Genomic DNA, 8,939 nt, shown 5'->3' with positions numbered 1-8,939 from the left:
AGTCCACCAGTGTGGATCAAAGGTAGGACCTTCTCTATAACACCCTGGTGACAGAGCTGGTCCACAAGATCAACTGAAGTGCTAAAGGAGTCCACGATGCTTATCAAGCAAGCTGCAACCTTCTCCACTATCTGGAAATTGACATCACTTAGAAACAAAAGCAGAGCACTCTTTACATGCCAAAATGATCTCAGTTATATGGGGGAACAACAGTACCATTTTGTCCTCAGATTAATTGCAGAAGATTACAGAGAGTTGGGACCGAATCCAGAACAAACTGGGAGCAATCTGCCGGGACCTTCTTGCAGGCATTTGCGACAGCTGACACTGCAACCCTCTGAACCATGGAAGTGGGCATCAAATTAGCAAATGTACTCAATTCTCAGTTTCAGAGGTGATTTCTTTAAGATTCTAACCTTAATGCTTGCAGCGAAGAAGTCAATGTATGCCAGCACAGCGTTGATCATGCCCGCCTGCAAGCACTGGGTAGGCTGCCGCCGTGATATCTTCTCAAAAGCTTGCAAGCACTGCATACGCAACAGAATGGTCGGATAAAACGCATCAGGGTAAATGTGATCATCCGATCAGGCCGTGAGAGCTTTTGGGTTACCTGCTCAGCTACATCGAGGTACTCGATGGCTAGCAGCCGGGAGCAGAGCACGGGGAGGAGGCCGTGGCGGACAACGGCGTCCCCGGCGCGCGGCATGGCGTCGCAGAGGTACGTGATGGCGCGCACGGACAGAAGAATCACGCCCGGGGTAGCCCCCATGCCATCGCCGCCGCCGGCGGCCCGCCGCACCAGCGCCCGCGCGGCTGCCTCCGTGGGGAAGTACCCGCCGGCGTCCTCCGCGCAGAACGACAGCGCCTCGCAGAGCTCCATGAGCGCCGCCACCACCGCGACCGGCGACGGGGGTGGGTGCGGCGGGCGCGGCCGGCGACGGGCGCGGTCGCGGGCGAGGCCGGCGGAGGGCGCGGGCGCGAGGGCAGGGCTCCCCGGCGACGGCGCGGCAGCGGCGGGGGTGGGCGCGGCGGCGGCTGTGGTGGGCGCGGGGGCGAGCGGGCGTGGCTGGGGGCGTTTTTTTAGGGTTGGGCCGGTGGGCTTTTACTCCGCAAATTTTTTTTTAAAATCAACTTTGCCGATTGCCCCCTGGGTCGGCACTCCCATGGCACTCGGCAATTTTTTTTTTTATTTTGGACCCAAATTTTTTTCTGGGGCCTTGTGACAGTATTTCAAACTCTATTTTAAAATTTGAGCAATTTTGACTTTTTTTGATATATTTCATTAGTTTATTTCGTTTCGTCCAATTTTTCGGGATATTTCAAATTTAAACTGCAGGTACATGGAATAATGGACTTTGGTCATCCAAAAATTGATACTCATGATATTTAGGGTATGTTTAGGCCGTATCCAGGAACTCACATGAAATCTCGAGCATCTCGTTGACGTAACATGTCGAGGTACTTGCCGAAAATGTGATTTTAAATTATATAAAATGCAAACGAAGTCCGAAAATCATAAAACTTGTCGAGGCATCGTGTTATCGCATGTGGAGGCTGTGGTAAAAAATTGAGAAGGTTTCAAGTAAGTTATGACGTCGGATGCCATGTGGAGATGTCTGGGTTTTTGGCATCCGACGTCACAACTTACTCGAAACCTTCACAACTTACTCGAAACCTTCTCAATTTTTTACCACAACTTTAAAACAACTTGTGATCAGTTGGGACTTTAAAACAAAAGTTACGTAGGGTCGATGACGAGCGGGTAGCGACCTAGTCTGGCGACGTGGGAAGAATGGTCCCTCTGATCAAAAGTGATTGGAGATTCTGACTAGATGAGGAAAAAGGGGATGGTCGTCTCGGCGGCGCATGCCTCTCTGTAGCGCACTTTGTGCTGGCGCTTGGAGTAGATGGCATCGGATCCCCAAAGACCATGAAGCATTCCTCGGGGTCAGGAAAGCCGTCATCATTCTTGCCTGCTATGCCTCTTTTCTTGGCCGCTGCGTCCTTTCCCTTTCCTTCCTTCGGCCCGCCGGCCTATCACAGGAAGCGCTTGAGGAGCTTGCAGTCCTTGTAGAGGTGCTTGACGGGGTAGGCGTGGTTGGTGCATGGACTCTCCATGAGCTTGTCGAAGTGGTCGGGCTAGCCCTGCTGGGGTTGCTTGCCCACATGATCGGCTGCGGTGACCAAAGCAGAGTTGGCTGGTCGGCGCCGATCCTTCTTGTTCTTTTTGCCCCTTTGTGTGGAGGGCCCTCACCTTGGTCCTCGCGCTTGGCCTTGCCCTTGTCCTAGCCTCCGCTAAAGACCGCTCCGACCGCCTCCTCGTCGGAGGCGTGGTTCGTAGTGATGTTGAGCAGGTCGCGGGTGGTACGGGGCTTCAGACAGCCGAGCTTGTGGATCAAGGACTCACAGGTTGTCCCGGAGATGAACGCATTGATGATGTCCGTGTCAACGACATCAGGAAGGGAGTTGCACCATTTTGTGAACCTACAAATGTAATCCCATAGGGACTTGTTGGCTCCTGCTGGTAGCTCTTGAGGTCTCAGGAATTCCCAGGATAGACATGTCCCTTGGAAATTCCCAATAAAGATCCTCTTTAGATCCGCCTAGTCGTAGATGCTATCAGGCGGAAGGAATTCGAGCCATGGTCGAACATGCTCCCCCATGCAGATGGGGAGGTATTGAATGATGAAGTGGTCTTCATCCACTCCTTCGGCTCGGTAGGTGAGCCAGAAGTCTTCGAGCCATATGCCGGGATTTGTTTTCCCGGTGTATTTGGTGATGTTGGTGGGTGGTCGAAAGCATTGTGGGAACGACGCTCTCTGGATGTGACGCCAAAGGTCCATGGTCCTAGGCTGTCTGGGCTAGAAGTCCGGTCGTCTGGTCAGTGACCATGCCTAGGGTGCGTGTCCCCGCTCCCCTCGATGGTCCGGCCCAGGCCCATGACGCCGGCTCTCACCGCGCCTTGATGGACATCATCGTCACATCGGGCTTTATGCCGATTGTTGATGATGTTGTAGGTGTCTTGGTTCAGTCCACGGGATCAGGCCGCGGTGCAGCTGCGGCCTCCTGTTCCTCGCCCAGCGACTATAGTGGTGAGCGGATGGAGCGATTCGACTGGTCTGCCCCCATTTCCCCGGTGGGGAAAGAGGCCGTGATTCAGTGTCGCGACACGAAGCTCTCCGCCTGTTGAACGGCGGTGGTTTCCACCAGCGCCCGAAGGTTCCGGTGGATCGCCTGCTCTTGGGGGTCGACAGGCTCGGGAAGGCCGCACAGAAGCATCGCCGCAGCAGCAATGTTTTGGCCAGCCCGAGCAAACTGTGGGGGATCATTCCCTCTGTCCAGGATGTTGCGCTAGACCTGATGGGCGCGACCTCGGGCGTCGCTCGCTGGGTTACGCGTGCATGGCGCAGCGTGCTACACCAAGCGTGCCAGTGTAGGTGGCAGTTGGCTCCTCGCCGTGCTCCTACGCACAAGCGAGGGCCTCCGCATGAGGGTCCGAAGGGGTGTGAATCTGTAGAGATTCCGCTAGCACCGGTGGCTGTCCCGGAGCATCCTCCATAGCGCATTCCTGGGACAGAGGGTGGCCAAGTGCCACGTCGCCGATGCTGGAGCCATCGCTTTCAACCTCGTCATCCATGAGGTCGTGGAAAGAGGTGGGTGCATAGCCCACCATCCCCACGAATTCAGATGTGAGAGGGGGTGGCATCAGCGTCTTTCTGAGCCCCCGTGCGTATGCGTTCGTGGGGGACACGAGGCCATAGGGGAGCCGGTCGCATGGTGGTTACGGTGGGGACAACAGGGTCCCTCCGGAGAGTCGGCGGAGAGTATTAAACAGCGAGTAAAGAACAATATGTATGTTACTCGCGGTGAGGTTTGAGCCCAACGTGGGCTCGAGGCGAAGCACAGGTGTCTCGTCGTTGAAGTCACCGGGTGGCCCAGAGGCGAAGCACATGTGTCTCGTCGTTGAAGTCACCGGGTTTGAGCCCAATGTGGGCTCGAGGCGAAGCACATGTGTCTCATCGTTGAAGTCACCGGGTGGCCCAGAGCTGAAGGAGGGCGCTCCTCCTCCGATGGGCACCGAGATAGGTGTCTCCTCGCGGAGGCAAAGTACGCCGAGCTGGTCGGCAACAAAGTCCAGACTTTTGAAGCGGAAAGTCTAGAGCGGCTCGAAGACGGGAGGAACCCACATCCCAATAGGTGGGAGCATGGGAAACTACAGCGAGCCGAAGCGAATCGTATCACTTGGGCTCATCATGCCGAAGATGGTGGAAAGGTAGTCCATCCGATGACCAAAAGCATGAACGCACGGCATCCTCCCCACAGATGGCGCCAACTATCGGTGCGAAAAGTGACCAATAAGTAAATATTTGTAGTTTTGCCGTGCGTTGTGATTGGATGTGGCCTAGCACTCAATGACATAGGATTTATACTGGTTCAGGCAACGTGCCCTATGTCCAGTTTTAGTCGATCGATGACTTTATTCCTGAGCCCAGGTGCTCAAAGTTTGCTGTGGGGTTACAAACTAGTGGGAATGAGAAGGGGGTGTTAGAGGTCCGGTCGGGCTCTGAACCAAAGGGCCAAGAGTGACGGGAGCTTCAACGTGCGCTAAGTATTAGAACGTATGCTCCGTGTAGCTTTTGAGTTCTAGAGCTGTGGAGCTGTTCGAGTGCTCCGAACGTCTAGAGCTTAGCAGAGAGAGAGTCAGAATCAATCGTCGTCGTTGGGAGAGAGCGCATTCTCTTTTATAGGTGAAGGGGATGGCCTTACCAGGGAGAGAGAGAGTGTGTGTGTATGCTAGTAAGTCTTGTTGCGCACGCTGTCAGGTACAAGCCGGTCGACGACGCCCACAATACTGTTTATGTCAGACGTATGTGACAGGCTTTACTGTGTTTGCCTGGTATGGCAAATGATGGCGCCCACAACACTGTAAGCCAAATGTCGGCGCCCACAACACTATTTGGGTTCTAACATGCCTGGAAGGTTGCACAGCACCCTTCTAACATGTCCTAGCGGTACTGTCCTGTAAGCGTGCAGGGTATGGTCCTCGGTATTGCGGTTGACTTGGGCGCCTTGCCTTATCTGCTCCGCCTGATTCTTGGGTCCTCACCGAGCGGGCGTCCCCGATCGGTCGTTCCCAGTCGGCTCTGACCGCGTCGGTTGGAGTCGGAAGCTGTAAGCAGATGTTCGGCGTATTCCCTATCGGAAAAGCGAGTCGGAGTCGGAAGCGAGCGTCGTCCCCTCCTTGGCCAGGCCTTCCGATCGGAGACTGGATCGCTCCTCCGGCCTGTCATGGGGTTATCTGGGCCAGCCTAGGAGGCGCGCATTGTTGCAACATCATCTGCTGGGCCGAGCTTTTGCTGAGAAGCAGGCCCATTGGGGATCCCGGGTTTATGAACCCGACACTTTGCGAACAACTCAATAACTGTTGTCTCCCAACTTCTGCACCCAAACAGGACTGCTGGTATTTCCTCCTTATGTAGCAGGGAACCATATTATTTCTATTCAACCAAATATCCCAACAAAGTGCTGCTGCTCCTAACGAAATTTGGTTTCTAAGCTTAAAGACATACAAAGCGCTGGTGCTTTTCAACAATTATCGAGCCTTAGATTAAATTTCATAAAAGTGAGGTTTTTCATTTTTGGGCAAGCAAAAGATTATATGAGGTTCACACCCCTTTCGCCTTGGGCATCCCAACGTACTATAGGAAATTGTATAAGTTGATTGAGAATAGAACTGAGAAAAGACTCAATGGCTGGAAAGGCAAACTCCTTTCGAGTGGAGGGCACTACTACAGAAATTATTTTTGCTGGCACGTTGTTTTTTTTTCACAGGCGGTTCACAATTTCATGACGCCAGTACAAAAAATAGGGTGGGCCCAGCAAGAGAACCGCCTGTGTAAAACAATTTACACAGGCGGCTCTCCTATCTCTACCGCCTGTGTAAATACGTGTATTTACACAGGCGGTTTACAATGACAACCGCCTGTGTAAATACCACAGGCGGTTGTCATTGTAAACCGCCTGTATAAATACACGTATTTACACAGGCGGTAGAGATAGGAGAGCCGCCTGTGTAAATTGTTTTACAAAGGCGGTCCTCCTTACCAACCGCCTGTGTTAATGCTGCTATAAATTCCCTTCGTCCACCTCCAGACAAGAACAGTTACTCGCGTGCTGTGTGCACAGTGGCAGATAGAGAAGTGGCGATTCCAAGGGGGGGAGGTTTTGAACTTCATTTCTTTGGTGAGAAACTTCCAAAAGGTTAGTTAGGGTGGTTGCCGCCATTTTTTTAGTGATTCTTTGGTTCAATTCTTGTATTGGAGGTGCTCTAAATCTAGGGTTAGGGTTAGGGTTCATAGCTAGGGCAAGAGAGAGAGTTTTAGCTTTTTTTTTTGTAAATTCATAGTAAATTGTATTTTGCTCGGATTATAGAAAATAAATACTTTTTAGAATTCTTGTGAGTAGATCTATGTAATAGAATAATGATTAACACTTTATAAAGTCTTGTCAATTGTTATACTTATTTCCTGTAATTATAAACTGTGAATTAATTTAGTTTTTTAATCTACGTACTTAGGGTTTATGAATTAATTTAGTAGTTAATGTTTTGTTAATTAGGGTTAGTTATTATTGTCTATACTTAGGGTTTGTTAAATAGGGTTAGTTATTATTTCATGTACCTTAGGTTTTTCAATATTTTTTGTTAGTAATTGATGGTTTATTATTTAGGGTTAGATATTTCATGTACTTAGGGTTAGTTAATTAATTTAGTTAGTAATTAATGGTTTGTTAATTAGGGTTAGTTAGTATTTCATGTACTTAGGGTTTGTTAATTAGGGTTTGTTATTTTTTGCTTATACTTAGGGTTTGTTAATCAAGATGCCATCTCCGTTTAATTAATTCTTATAATTATAAAAATGAGTTTAAATAATTATTAAAATTTTTTATTTTGTAAATTCTGTAAGAGGTAGGTTTTCATATCTATTTAATTGATGGAGGATAGAATCTTAGTTATGAGGGGTTATTTTCGTTTTGTTTTTAGAGTGACATACAATATTTTCCTAACTAATTACAGATAAATATGGAGAGGTCATTATGGATGTACAACTTATCAAGATTAGACCCATCTTATGTAGTGGAGGTCCAAAAATTTATTGATGCCGTGAAGATACATGCTCAGAGAACAAAGGCGAAGCACATATGTTGTCCATGCGCAGACTGTAAAAATATTGTGGTATTTGACAATGTGGAAGCAATCACTTCTCATCTGGTTTGCAGAGGATTTGTGGAGGACTACTTGATTTGGACAAAACATGGTGAGGGTAGTTCTACACCTTATATGCGGACAACTGACAACACTGCAAGTAACATCAATGTGGAGGGTCCAATGCCATATCTCAATGAATGTGATGCTATGCCAGATATCAATGAAACCCATCATGCTATGCCAGATGTCAATCAAACTCATAATTCTACGTCCGATGTTAATGAAACTCAGCATGTTAACACTGATGCCATTGAAGATGCAGATTTCTTAGAGGCAATAATGAACCGTTGTGCGGATCCATCAATATTCTTCATGAAGCGAATGGAAGCCTTGAAGAAGGCAGCAGAAGAGCCTTTGTATGACGAGTCGAAAGGTTGTACCAAAGAGTGGTCGACACTACGGGCTGTTCTTCAGTTTTTGACGATTAAGGCTAGATATGGTTGGTCCGATGCTAGTTTCAATGATTTATTGCGTGTACTTGGAGACCTTCTTCCTAAGGAGAACAAAGTGCCTGCTAACACGTACTATGCAAAGAAGCTAGTCAGTCCACTTACGATGGGTGTTGAGAAGATCCACGCATGTAGAAATCATTGTATTCTATATCGGGGTGATCAGTATAAAGACTTAGACAGTTGTCCAAACTGTGGTGCTAGTAGGTACAAGACGAATAAAGATTATCGAGAGGAAGAGAATGCAGCCTCTGTTTCTTCAGGGAGGAAGCGAAAGAAGACGCAAACAAAGACTCAACAAGACAAACGTTCAAAGCCAACTAGCAATATCGAAGTGGACTATTATGCGTTGAGAAGAATTCCTGCATTGGTGATATGGTATCTCCCTGTGGTTGATCGTTTGAGGTGATTGTTTGCAAACCCTGATGATGCGGAACTTATGACCTGGCATGCTTCTGATGAAAGGGAAGATGATGGAAAGTTACGACATCCAGCCGATGCAAAGCAATGGCAAGAATTCGATAAGAAATATCCAGACTTTGCCGAGGATCCACGAAATGTAAGGTTTGCTCTGAGTACTGATGGAATGAATCCATTTGCCGAGAGGAGCAGCACGCACAGCACATGGCCAGTGATCATGACAATATACAACCTTCCTTCATGGTTGTGTCAAAAAAGAAAATATCTTTTGCTAACCATTCTTATTTCTGGACCTACACAACCTGGAGTTGATATGGATGTATTTCTAGAGCCCTTAATGCAAGAGATGCAAATACTATGGGAAGTGGGTGTGAAAATGATCGATGCGTTCTGCAAAGAGACATTCACACTGAGAGCAATTATTATTGTCACAATTAATGATTATCCTGCTCTCTTCTCATTATCAGGCCAGTTCAAGGGAAAGGTTGGTTGTGTAGAGTGCATAGATGGAACATGGCACGTGTCTCTTCCTCCATCTAACAAGATAGTGTACATGAGGCATAGGAGGTGGCTACCGGCAGGCCATAAGTACCGCTTACAAAAGATGAATAAGTACTTTGACAATATGGATGAATCAAAATCTACTGCTCCATCAGGTTATAGTAAAGGGCACAGAGTGTATAAGATAGTTGAGAATGTCAAGTTTGTGTTTGGAAAAAAGACCAAAGATGGGAAACCAAGAAAGGTTGTGAAGGCAAATGAGGGGGACACATTCAAGAAGAAGTCTATTTTCTTTAAGTACT

The 8,939-nt window shown here is 48.5% G+C and overlaps 1 pseudogene; it reads right to left on the bottom strand.

Moving 5' to 3' along the window:
- Nucleotides 1–438: 438 nt before the first annotated feature.
- Nucleotides 439–1,076, bottom strand: LOC136504695 (E3 ubiquitin-protein ligase UPL4-like; annotated as a pseudogene).
- Between the last annotated feature and the right edge of the window lie 7,863 nt (nt 1,077–8,939).

This window comes from Miscanthus floridulus, chromosome 14 (genome assembly GCF_019320115.1).
Source record: "Miscanthus floridulus cultivar M001 chromosome 14, ASM1932011v1, whole genome shotgun sequence".
NCBI classification, from domain to species: Eukaryota; Viridiplantae; Streptophyta; class Magnoliopsida; order Poales; family Poaceae; genus Miscanthus; species Miscanthus floridulus.
Note: the sequence above shows the minus strand (reverse complement) of the source record. Positions and strands in the feature narration are given on the sequence as shown.